This window comes from Eublepharis macularius, chromosome 12 (assembly GCF_028583425.1).
Source record: "Eublepharis macularius isolate TG4126 chromosome 12, MPM_Emac_v1.0, whole genome shotgun sequence".
Taxonomy (NCBI): domain Eukaryota; kingdom Metazoa; phylum Chordata; class Lepidosauria; order Squamata; family Eublepharidae; genus Eublepharis; species Eublepharis macularius.
Window position 1 is genome coordinate 19,127,602 of NC_072801.1, and position 13,611 is coordinate 19,141,212.

Below are 13,611 nucleotides of genomic sequence, written 5' to 3' on the forward strand. Positions count from 1 at the left end.
AGAATATGCTACACTCAACCCAAGGTACCTTGCCCTGTGACGATCAAGGCTCATTCTACCAGAGCGCAGTCGTCGTCAGCCGCTTTTCTCTGGGGAACTCCACCACAAGACATCTGCCAAGCTGCCACTTGGTCCTCGGCAGACATCTTCATCAGTAGATACTCATGCAAGAAGGCCCTGACCTGGATAGCCCAGGTGAGCCTGATCTTGCCAGATCTCAGAAGCTAAGCAGGGTTGGCCTTGGTTGGTAGTTGGATGGGAGACCTCCAACGAAGACCAGGGTTGCAGAGACAAGCAATGGCAAACCACCTCTGTTAGTCGCTTGCTGTAAAAACCTCACCAGGGGTCACCATAAGTCAGCTATGAGTTGAGGGCACTCTCCACCACTAAGTAAGAGAGGAGGGGGTTCTTATAAGCAGTTATTTGGGTTAGGTGCTGACTCCAAAGCAGGACTGAGATCCTTTGGTCAAGGAAGTGCAAGTGTGGTATTGGCAGGGTAAGAAATGGCCAAGTTGAAATCGGCACATGAAAAGCAATAGCAAACCACCTCTGTTAGTCTCTTGCCATGAAAACCCCACCAGGGGTTGCCGTAAGTCAGCTGTGACTTGAGGACCCTCTTTACCACCACCATGCGAGAAGAGATGCTGAAGTGGGGACAACCATCCTGCATTTGATTTTCAACTAGACATCTCACACCCTCCTCCATTGGTGAGTAGCTATATGGTAGAATGCTATACTCTCAATGTGGGACTGCACAGAAGACCAACAATGAAAATAGGGTTGCACTTACCTGTAACTGCTGCTCATCTAGTGTCTTCTGTGCAGGCATACATTCCCTCCCTCCGACCCTGCTGTGAGCATTTCAAATTCTATCTCCGGTGGTTTAGGGGAACTGAGGGACAAGGAGTCACTCCACCTGACAACGCTGCTTTTTGGCGGGAAAGACTCACATGCGTGTTGAGAGGGTGGAGCGCCCCCTGCTGTTTGAGAGCTTGTAAATCTTTCTCCCTGGCTGGCCTGCATCTGCACCGTCTCAGAGTGTGCCTGCACAAAAGTCACTAGACAAACAACAGTTACAGGTAAAGGCAACCCTGTTTTCTTTTCCAGTACGGAAACGTCCATTCATAGAACTCTAGTAATAACCATCAGACTACATAAAAATTTGTTGGATTCTCCTCATCACTGCTCTTTAAATGTTTTTTTTTCCCCTTCTGGTTTAAAATTGGTCAAGATCAGCTTTTTACTCTGCTCTGAAGACAGCATTTTGAGTAATCTTTGAAGACTTCATTCCACTATAACTAAATAGAACACCACAACCCCCCAAGGTAAGGGTTGACGGGATGTCAAGGGCTTTGAGAGTGGCATTCTCTTACAGAGAGTTTGCAGGCATTTGGACATTTGTTTGAAGATAATCCCGATTCCTGAGGGCCTGTCTAAAAATATTGATCAGACACCACAGAATTCAGCAATAAAATACCTTGTGTTTAACAAAAGTGGAATATCAGTGTAGCAGAACAAAACACATTAGCACTATGAATCAAATTTGCCCCCAAAACAGTAACAACTTTTAATGCCTGGGATTTGTTTTTAAATCACAGAATCTGAGTCTATATTCTGCTTACATATAAAGAAATTTAGGATCTAGTTTTCACTGAGATAATAAATTTATAATTGGATTGTACGGCTTAAAGTTGCATGTGTCTCACATAATTGTCTCCTCCCGCCCCGTCTCTGCAAATAGAAAACAAACATGTCAAGGAAAACATGTCTGTTTACATGCAAGGAAGTTTTTCTTTGAAGGAGCACGCCACTGTGTGCCACATTTGCACTGTGAGGAAGTCAAGCCTAAGATTGATGTACCTTGCTGAGAACCAGGCCTAGATCGGGTGCTTTTTCTTCCATGATACATTCACGATCCAGCAATATTGTGGCTTTCAGCAAGCCAAATTACCTGAAATTGGGGGTTCGCTAGAAATTGCCAGGGCTCCAGCTCAAAACTGATGCCATGGATAATGAGGTTGAATCCCATCAATTTTTTTTTGCTGGTAAAAATGTGAGGAGAGGGTCCCATTTGACCACCTGAAAAAGGTTATGCTGGGGATCATGTAAGCATACAAGGTTGCACACCATGGTAGGCACCCCCTGCCCCCCACCCTAGTTCTTCTTTTCTCTGCCTGCTTTTGCAGTGGGAGAAAATCATGGGGGGATGATGTTGCAGATGCAGTAACATCATTTCTATGTCTTTAACTGAAAGTACAGCTGAGATCTCGATGAAATGACCCAGAAGCAATACCGTCCTGTAGGGGATGGTACTCTAGCATTTACCCAAAACTCTCTGGTTTAAACAGAGTTTTGAGTGAATGCTAGGGCATTGATAGATGCAATGATGTCACTTCCTGGTGATGCTGGACATGACATCATGAAGTCGCCAGCAATACCAGTTATCCCACCCCCAGCTTTCCCCAGGCCAGGACATTTCCCTTGCCACTCAGTCAAGGGGGGGCGGAGCTATTCTGCTGAAGCAGGAAATCCAGCCTCCTTACCCAGAAGTGACATCACCATACTGTACAATGTTCCTGTTCCCCATGTTCTGCCTTGAAACACTCCTGGGATTGCCAGGCAAACCTAGAATTGTGAATAGTTTAGATAAGTAGCCATGTTGGTCTGCAGTAGAACAGCAGGATTTGAGTCCAGTGGCACCTTAGAGACCAACAATATTTTCAGTGTGAGCTGATGCCCTCCTCTGTAACACCCCACCCACCTTTGGCTGGGATATAAATGCTCGGGGATCAGCATGCCTGCTCATGTCTGAAGAAGGGAGCTCTGACTCTCGAAAGCTTACACTCTAAAAATATTGCTGGTCTCTAAAGTGCTGCTGGACTAAAATCCTAGAATCATAGGACCTACATGGACAAAAGCCATATGGAATGGATCTACTGCAGGGCTTTTTTTCAGGGGGAACGCAGGGGAACGGAGTTCCAGAACCTCTTGAAAATGGTCACATGGCTGGTGGCCCCGCCCCCTGATCTCCAGGCAGAGGGGAGTTGAGATTGCCCTCCGCGCTGCTCTGCGGCGCAGAGGGCAATCTCAACTCCCCTCTGTCTGGAGATCAGGGGGCGGGGCCACCAGCCATGTGACCATTTTCTCTGAAGGCAACCCACTGAGCTCCACCACCTCTTTTCCCAGAAAAAAAGCCCTGATCTACTGTAAGGAAGAGAATTTGATAAGATTGGTTGGAAAAGCTGAAACTTGGTTCTATCTGAGGTCCTTTTTATCCTCTACTGAATAGCTCTTTCTTCTATACTTCTTGTTTTCTTCTCTTGCATGACTGGAAATTCCTAGTACCAGAGTAAGTTATAGAAGTCCACCCCTGCTAAGTGTATATCAAGTTGTCTGGGAATGACCAAAGGAAGCCTTGAGAATTTAGAAAATATGAAAGGTGTGTGATAGCTCTGTTAGTCAAATTGTTCAACAGAAACAAAGTTGCTTTCTGTCCCACCTTATTTTTATTCTGTCATCATCTCTGTCAACCTCTCATTATCTTTCCCTCATATTTTTACCTACAGATTAAAAAGTAGCTTATAATTTATTACAGTTCATTAAAATAAAAAAAAATGCATCAGAAAGAAAGGCAAGAGACTTGTTGGTTATTAGCATATAAATAGCATGTTTTATTCCACTGCAACAAAATCACTTACATTTTCAATGATCACAGCACACAAAATTAATTTTTGATAGCCTTTTGTGAATTGGCTAAAAATTCACATTTCTTTTTGTGCATTAACAGTACACTGCATCCGCTGCTATTCATACCAAATTTTTAGATAATGAAGCAATTAAAAATATACGGATTGAAGATCTTATCTCTTTTTTTCCTCTGGCCCATTTCTCCTTCATTATTCATGAAAGGATTTGTTTAATTCAGAGTTAGTAATTGCAGATATATCTAGTACAAATGGTGCCTTATATTCTTTGCCCTTCTTCAGTTTATTTTAGTAAATAGATTTGGGGGGGAGGAATAAAGAGAGGCAAAAATTACATATTGGCTTAGCCAAACATGGTCTCAAGGCTGCTCCTGGTGGGAGCCGAGCGTCTGCAATTTAGGCAAAGCTTGATGAAATGAATCCTCACTGCTCACAGTTTTGCATTTCTATTAAGTGAGTGGCTTAAGCAGTTTATATGACCAGAATGGCTAGGCAACTTTTCTCAGCTGACCTTCAAAATCAGATTAATCAAGTTGACAAAACTTGGTCGCTGACATTTTTAGCTAACACGTTCAAGTTCGCCTTTCTCATAAGAAGAGGCCAACTGGATCAGACCAGTGGTCCATGTAGTCCAGCGTCCTGTCTCACACAGTGGCCAACCAGTTACTATGGAGAGTAACAGCAGGGCATAGAGGCTGAGAGCCAAGCTACAAATGACGCCTGACACTAGTTGGACACTTGTCAGCTTCCCTCAAGTTTTGATGGGAAATGTAGGCAGCTTGGCGGAATGTTGGACAAGTGACAGTTGAAAAGTCTATTGGACAGCAGTCGGAGAGCCAAGCTGCACGACCAGGACGCCTACATTTCCCATCAGAACTTGAGGGAAGTTGACAAGTGTCCAACCTGTGTCAGGCGTCACTTGTAGCTTGGCTCTCCGTCCTTCCCCTCCTGGCCCTGGGGTTCAGTTTTCTAGGAACTGGTTCCTCTTTTCCAGCAGCAGGCAGGTTCTCTCTTCCTTCCTCATCAGAGGAAGTTGCCCAGAATCTCCATGGAGTGTGGAAGATGGCAATCAAAGCAAACTAAATGCATCTCCCTTTCTAATTATTGCAATTAGGGAGCCCAGCCTCCTCTAGCAGAATCAAACCCTGAAGAATATATTACACATACAGTTGACACAGAGAGACAAGAAGCAATTTGTGGAAACCCCACCCTTAGTTGTATTACATACAGCAAGAAAACCTTTTGCGGCCCAATTATTGATGCAAACAAGGAGGATATAATCATCACAGTGTCTTAGTTTGCTTGGCTTATTAAGAGTTTTGCAACACAATGCATTCAGCTCGCCCTGCCATTCTGGATCTATTGTGTTGGTATGATTAAATTCATTAATCGTGCATAATGATGTATGGGACTTGATCCACTTGTTCCAAGAGCCATCATTACAGCAATTTATTTGTAGATTGGCTTGTTTACAATAGTTCACAACAATAAAGTTAATCAGCAGGCAAATGATATTATTGCCCTGGCAGCTACGTATTCTGTGAGGTGCATCTGAGCATCGGAAAAGTGCTTTACATTTTTCTTAAATAGCTCCCCTTCCCCGCTGCCCCTTGCCATATAACATCACAAAACACTTAGGAAAATCCTGCTTCTTTCATAAGCTATTGGTTATATGGGGTGGGAGTGGAGGGGTGCAACTTAATTAAAAGCATCCTAGCTAGCCCCATTGATTTCATGATTTGGAGCAAGGCTGATCTATATTATTTAGAAATTGAGCATTGCAATGTTGTTCCCATGTATTTGAATTTGACATCCTAAATAATTTTTTTCAGGGGGGGAGGTACTGTCTGACACTGGAAATATGAAAATTAAAGGATATCTAAATTCTAAATTTCTTCGCAGGGTGTGGCACAGGACCACAATGAAATGGATGACACATCTGGCTTAAGAATGATCTCACCCTGAACTCTTTGCATGGCTACTGGTGTTTTCTCCCTGTGAGTCTCTCTACACGAGACATCTTACACATGGATGCTCAACTGTAGGGAAATGTAATGTTAGCCAAGAAACATAATTTAAAAAGACAGAGCCGGCAGAGAGAGCTCTTCAGAGAGTTTGTTAATTTCGTCTTTGCCTCCCCAGAGGCTCTGTCAATTTACAAACCCTCTGAGGAGCAATCTCTGCTGGCTCTGTCTTTTAAAACTATACTTCCCAGCTAACATTGTGTCACCCTACACTTGAGCGTCCCCATGTAAGATTTCTTGTGTAGAGAGACATATGCTTTGGCAGGGGACAAGGCTCTGGAAAGCATCCATAGAATGAATATTTTCTGTATGCAGGGAATTTCCATTTGCATAGCATTTACCATCCATAATAACAGGAGCACTCTGCCTGTATAGAACTAACACCATGCATAGACTAGAGGTGGGCATGAACCGGGAAAAAAACAAACCATGCAGTTCGTGGTTCGTCGCATTTCACGAACCACGAACTTTCACGAACCTGCCCCTGTTCATGAACCGTCACATCCAGGTCAACAAATCGTCACTTCTGGGTCAGCAGAAGGTCACTTCTAGGCTAGCAGAAGGCCACTTCTGGGTCAGCAGAAGGTCTGCAGGAAGTCCATCCCCTGTTGCCTAGGAAACTGATTGATCAGCGCCAGGCTGTCTGCAGTGATGAACCAAAAACGAACCAAATGAACCAGCCATTCGTGGCGGTTCATCAGAAATGGGCTTTGATGAACTGCTGGTTCGCGAATCATGAACCAGCTCGGTTCGTCATGAACCTTGGTTCGTATTTCAGTTCATGCCCATTTCTAGCATAGACTAGTAAGAAGAGCGTATGTGTGTGTTTGTAGTTAAATTCCTGAACTACACCCTCTGCTCCGTTTTGTCCAAACAACAACATTGTGAGATAGGTGAAGATAAGAGAGAATGACTGGCCCCAAATCCTCTGTAGAGTTTCATGGCAGAGTGGGGATTTCAACCAGGATCTCCTTCAACCAGTGATTGGGATTGTAAGGTTTGGATCAGATCAGTAGACAGTGGTGTAGTGTGTTGGGCTAGCATGTTGGGCTTTTACCAGCAAGACCTGGGTTCAGAATCTGTCCTTGGCCATGAGTTTCACTAATACTGGGCCAGTCACATTCTTTCAATTTAACTTACCTAACAGGGTAGTTAAGAACTTAAAGTGAGACGAAGAAACTCTGTGTACCCCATCTTGAACATCTTGGAGGAATGGCTGAATCTTTATAACATGCCACTTGTGCCCTTAATAATTAAAACATATGCTCATAGGTGGTGGTTGGGGATCTCGATGTGTTCATAAAAGTGGATTGTTATTATAATGACTTTGCATGAACTTTTAAATTTTAAAAAATAGATTAAAACAGTGGAAACTAACAAATGCTTTCAAAATAGATATTGGATTTTTTTTTCTGTTCCCCTGAAAAAAGGACAGAAATGTCTACGAAGGAAGCCATGTAAGGACAGTGGCAGGATAGAAACCTACACAAGTCCATCAATTCTATCAGAAGTGTTTGTTTGGGGAAACAATGAGGTTCTGCCAAGCCTTGAGGGATTTTGTTTTCATTTCCATCCCGATATAGTGGCTGAAAATTGCTCAGATGTTAGGAGTTTTGTCTTAATCAAGCAAAGTGGTGACATTGTTTTCCAAGGCCTTTGTTGTGTACAATAGCAAATCTAGCGAACAAGAGACATTCGAGTTTTAATCAATGTTGAACATGGTACAGCTACAGTCTTCAACTCAAGGAGACATGTGGATAAGACTCCAAAAGAGATGAGCCGATATCTCAATCTAGTGAAGAAAGAATGCTGTACACTGTGCAACAATCCTAATGCTCAGTAACACAGAAGTTTATTGGGGGGCATCCTGTAACTTTAATATCCCTACCTCTTTGCAATGATTTATTTTAGGGAAGGTGCAGAGAGCAGCTATGTAGACTTTGGGCTTACTGAAATGCCTTTGAAATCAGTGCAACCATCACAGCTTTCCCAAGAGAACCGTGGGAACTGTAATTGTGTGCAGGTGTCAAGAATGCATTGTCAGCCATATTCCAAAAAAAGGTGGTTATTATTTAGTATTTTCTAGCCCCTTGGTGTTCGATAGTGCCATGAGGTCAATGGAATGAGGAGACAGTGAGTTAGCAATAGAAGAGATCGAGACAGCCAGCCAAGTTATAGATCGTGCCACCGAAGAGCTCAGCACTGATAGGTTCATGGGCTGCAGCATTTCTACCAATCATTGTACTGTCTCAGAGCCAAGCTACAAGTGACGCCTGACACAGGTTGGACCCTTGTCAGCTTCCCTCAAGTTCTGATAGGAAATGTAGGCATCCTGGTCTTACAGCTTGGCTCTCCATTTAATTGAAGTTTACAGAACCCCCCCCCACACACACACACACCCAGTGGAGGGGAAGGGGGGCGCCTGGTGAGAGCCCGATGCCTGCAATCCCCTCCCAATTGCATGTTCTCCCTCCCATAGACGGCCGCTCTAAACTTCAATTAAACGGAGAGCCAAGCTGCAAGACCAGGATGCCTACATTTCCCATCAAAACTTGAGGGAAGCTGACAAGGGTCCAACCTGTGACAGGCGTCACTTGTAGCTTGGCTCTCAGTGGTTTAGGAAAGGTGGAAAGACTTTCTGGCATATACCTAATCTGTAGCATTTCCCTGCCAGAAATTGAACTAGTTTGAGCGAAGGTTGTGGTAATGATATATTTTTAAATATTGGTGGGCACTGTAAATTCTGGATGATGTGTATATCTGTTGAGAGTTGGCAACTGGAGCAGGAGTGAGACATTAAATGGATGAACCTTGGAAGGTGTTGTTCATAATAACTTTTGAATGGGCTGTCTTCTCAAAGTCACTCAAAGATAACAGTGCAAGATGGGGTCAGAAGAGAACATGAAAACATAACCAAATGCAGCTGAGAGCTGTGGCAAAGATAGTGTTAGGGGCTCCCCTCATCCCTAAACACACAAGAGACTTTATGGAGTCTTTGTAATACTTGCTTTATTTACAAATGGCAGCAGGTCTGTTGTCCCACACCAGATCCACAGAGACAGAGGGGGGGGGGCACGGGAGATCCTGTAGCTCCCAAGGTGCTTTATTGTTCAGCAGACTATGGCGGATTCCGCACACCTTGGATAATGCACTTTCAATGCACTTTATCAATCGTTTGAGGTGGATTTTTTGTTCCGCACACAAAAAAATCCGTTCCAAATGATCTATAAAGAGGATTGGAAGTGCCTTATCCAACGTGTGCGGAATCGCTCACACAATCTCATCTACGACTGCTTCTCTCTCTGCCTAAGCTGCTGTTTCTTCACAAGGCAGGCATCCATCTTCGCTTCCTCCCCTCAGCAGAAGGGGGTGTGGGTCAATTTCTCCAAGCTCTGATGGGTACTTGAACTATCAGGAGATCCCTCTCCTTACAATTAGCTGCCATCGAAGGAACATCCGCATCCATTAACAGACATTAATTGTCTCTTCTCACAGGCCATGACTCTCAACCTTTGAGGCCAGAAGTAATGAGACCGCCAAACCCACAACAGAAGGCGCAGTCAAAATGCGTGCAGAAATGTGAGCTCAACTCAATTCTCTGCTAGCGATCAGAAGACGTTCCGTGGGAGAGGTTTCAGTTGTTTATAGAAGCAAATGGATTCCAAGAAGATTTCCCCCACCCACCCACCCAAAGGTGGTGCTATTTCCTGTTCAGAACATGAGCTCCACCTTTGTTAGCTTTGCCAGGAGGCTGACGCAGTTTCATTTAGTTCATTATGTATGCATTGGCTGTCAAGTTGCGACAGATTTATGACAACCCTTCAAGGCAAGTGAGAAGCAGAGGCCATTGCCTTCCTCTGCAGAACCATGCGTGGTGGTCCCCCATCCAAGCACCAACCCTGCTCAGCTTCTGAGATCGGACAAGATTGGGCTACACCATGCCGCTTTCCCTATTTAGTTCATTACACAAGTTTATTACACACACTCCCATCACCACTAAATGACAGAGGTTGTATACTTGAGATTAATTTAATTTGGCAAAAATGTTCTCCCCCCCTCCCCTGGTGCTCTGAGACTAATTTGGAGTGCCAGGAACATAAAAATAAGACTTACCAGCTCAAACCATGAAATCAGTTAAGCAATAAAGTTAAAATTAGAGATGGGATGAAGCGTGCGAGCCCTGAATCTATCTTCCGTAATGTTGGAGCACTCGCTTTGGCAGAGCACTACCCACAGATTTATCGTTCACTGGGTGCCACTAAAAATATCTAAGTGGTTGGACAATAGCACATTTAGAGCATTGTAAAATAACAAATGGAGTGGAAGTTAGAAGAGAATACTGTGAAATAACAGATTTAACTGCTTCATTTCTGCACAGCAATGGAGACTCTCAGATGTAAGAGGGTGGTAAGGAAAGGCGTGTTGAACGTTTTCCAGCGGTGTGCTTTACAGCATTTTTGCAGCATTCTATTGTGTCAGCCAGAGAAATGCCACGTTCCAGTTGTAGCTAGTTTGCTGCTTTTTTGTATGAGAAGACAGGGGCCGTTTCCACACGGCTCCCCGCTGCTCGTAACAACCCGGAATATCCCCCCAAAAATGCGGAAGATCGCGTTTTCTTGCACGAGATTTGCGCGACATCATGTAACATCGTGCAAATCTCATGCGAGAAAACACGATCTTCCGCGGTTTTTTTGCAATATTCCAGGTTGTTACGAGCAGCGGGGAGCCATGTGGAAACGGCCAGCAAGAGGGAAGACCCTAAGGCCCTGCAGGAAATAAATGTAGATGATGTCATTTGTTTGCACATTCCCCCGGAACTTCCAGATCGTTTTGCACTCAAAATAGTTCTTAGGTCTTTTTGTTCTCAAAGCATAATGCAGTAGTCCCTCAAATTGCTGGGCATTAGGGTTTGCCAACACCGTCTCAGCAAATGCCAGGGCCGTTTCCACACGTCTTACCTGCCTGCGGAACATCACGCGAAAGACCCGGAAGACAGCATCTTCTCGCACGAAATAGCGCCAGGAAGACACTGTTATCCAGGAGTTTTGCATGAAATCCTGCGATGTTCTGCAGGCAGGTAAGACGTGTGGAAACGGCCCAGATCCCAGAGGCTGCGCCTGGGAATGGTGGAGTTTGGGACGGATGGGATGCTACTTCTGGATGATGCTGCAGGAATTTCCCCTATTGTCTTATCCACAGAGATTAGAGGCAATTCCTAGAGCATTGCAGTGGAGGCCATTTTCCTGCCGTTTTTTCCTTCCACTCCTCAGTTTCTCAAGGGCAGAAGATTGGGATTGTGAGCATTGGCAGGCCTGCTGGGCATAGGATATGGTAGCTTTGAGAAGTTAATTTTGGCAAATGATGCTTGGTCATACAGGGCTTTGTCTCATTTGGCTGGAAGAAGAAGAACTGAAAAGATTCTTATCTGCTATGAATACCCCTCCCCCCACCTTTTTTAACAAATCGATCTAAACAAACTGGGAGAGGCAAGAAATGTTTGGAGAGGGATAAAAAATTGAGAAATCCATCTCCCTTTTTTCTGATCTCTCTTTTCAGGATCTGATAAGCTATCTGGGGCTGGGACTTGAGCTCGCCAGTTTCCCCATCTGCTTCTGCCCCCCTCCATTTACAGTTAATGATGGACCACGTGTATACCGATGGGTGAGTTTCCCCAACTGAGGCAATACTGGCTCTCGGGCTGTTTCATGCCAGAAAAAAATGACATGAAGAGAAGACCTAAGCCTCCCCTCTTCCACACCACTGTCCCTGTTTGAATTGGGCCCCCAGGCAAATGAGAATTAAGTTTCAGCATGGAACTAATGTAGTAAGCAGTTAGGCCCTCCATTTTGGTCCCTCATTATGGTCTCAGGCAGAGAGAGGGGCTGTTTCCACATGTGTTACCTGCCTGTGGAACATCACGTGAAAGACCCAGAAGACAGCGTCTTCTCACGTGAAATCGCACCAGGAAGACGCTGTTATCTGGGTGTTTTGCGCAAAATCACACAAATCGTGCAAATCGCGAAATCGCGCAAAACTCCTGGATAACAGCATCTTCCTGGCATGATTTCATGTGAGAAGATGCTGTCTTCCGGGTCTTTCACACGATGTTCCGCAGGCAGGTAAGATGTGTGGAAACGGCCACACAGGGTATAACTGTGCATAAGACAGCACTGCCAGTCAGAACCTCATTGAGTCTTCCCTGAATATTCTTCTGTGGAAGGAAAGCAGAGTTAGGTCACAAGAACACAATTGTTGATATTTAAGGCATTTCAAAGTAATAACTTAGTGTGAAATGGGGATTTGAATCACACATCCTGTGTTGTTGTTATTGTTAGTCTGTACTACTTTGTGTAATTTCTTCAGAGTGGTGTGTTTGGGCGTGTCAGACTGTGGCTAGATAAGGCTCTTACTACAGGTTCCCCTTCACAAGCAAACAAGAGTCCATTGTTTGAATAAGGAAACTTTACTGCAGAAAAGGTCCATTATAGTCCACTGTCCTGAATAGGAGACTCAGGATGGTACACGATCATTGTTACCAATGAAGAGCAAAGCATGAGGTACAGAGTAACAATTCCCATCTGAATCAGCCTCCCCCCACAGTTCTCAAAACAACATCTTTCAGTCCTGGGAAGCTGCTCTCCTTCAAGGCCAATGCTTGGTGGAACGGTGTTAGACAAAACAGTCTCCTCCGGTGGGAATGCTGCCTGGGAACTGGTGCACCTGCGAAGAAAGCACTGAAACACTAGAAGCATTAGAAAATGGAGTCAGTACAGTTTAGATATACACTGGACCTGACATTCTGCCCCCCTTAAAACAGATCCCCCCCTGGTTTATATGGGTAACGAGTATGAAAAGCTTTGGTTAATCTAGGAGCATGAACATGTACAGAGTTCACCCACTCATCGTAACCAGAATCAAAGTCCTTCCACCTAATGAGGTAAAAAAGCTGATTTCGTTTGAATTTAGAGTCCAAAATTTGTTGCACTTCATAGTGTATTTGGTCGTCTATCAAAGTTGGAATGGGTGGAGCTTTGATGTGCCACTTGTCGTCGGTGGGAGCCCTTTTCAGGAGACTGACATGGAATGTATCATGAACATGGCGCAAGTTCTTGGGTAGATTTACAGCAACAGTCACTTTATTGATTACTTTGCGCACAGGGAAAGGTCCAAGGAACTTTAACGCTAGTTTGCGGCTTGTCTGAGTTAGTTTCAGGTTCTTGGTGGAAATATAAACATGATCTCCAGGTTGTAAATCCCATTCGGCCGCACGATGGCGATCTGCGTACTTTTTGTAATCCAGTTTGGCTTTTTCGAGGTGTTTCTTAATAAGAGTCCACTGTTGCGCGGCCTCCCCCCACCATGAAGATACATCAGGCGAATTAGAGGAATGGAGAAGGGGAGTGTCCAACGGGAAGGGATTGAAGTGAGCTCCATATACAATTTTGAAAGGGGCCTCCCCAGTGGAAGCATGCACACTGTTGTTGTATGAGAATTCAGCCAGAGGGAGAAGGTCCACCCAATTATCTTGTTGGAAATTAATGTAGCAACGAAGGAACTGCTCTAAAATCTGATTAGTTTTTTCGGATTGTCCGTCGGTTTGTGGGTGGTGGCTTGAGCTGATGCCTTGCTCAATATTCAACATTCGCAAAAGCTCCCGCCAGAAGTTGGCAACGAACTGTCCGCCGCGATCCGAAATCACCTTGGACGGAAAAGAATGTAATTTTACGATGTGTTTTAAGAATAAATCCGCCAGTTTTCGAGCGGTGGGTATAGCAGTACATGGAATAAAATGAGCTTGTTTGGAGAACAGATCTACTACGACTAAAATGCAATTATGTCCTTTCGAAAGGGGTAAATCAGTGATAAAGTCCATAGATATTATT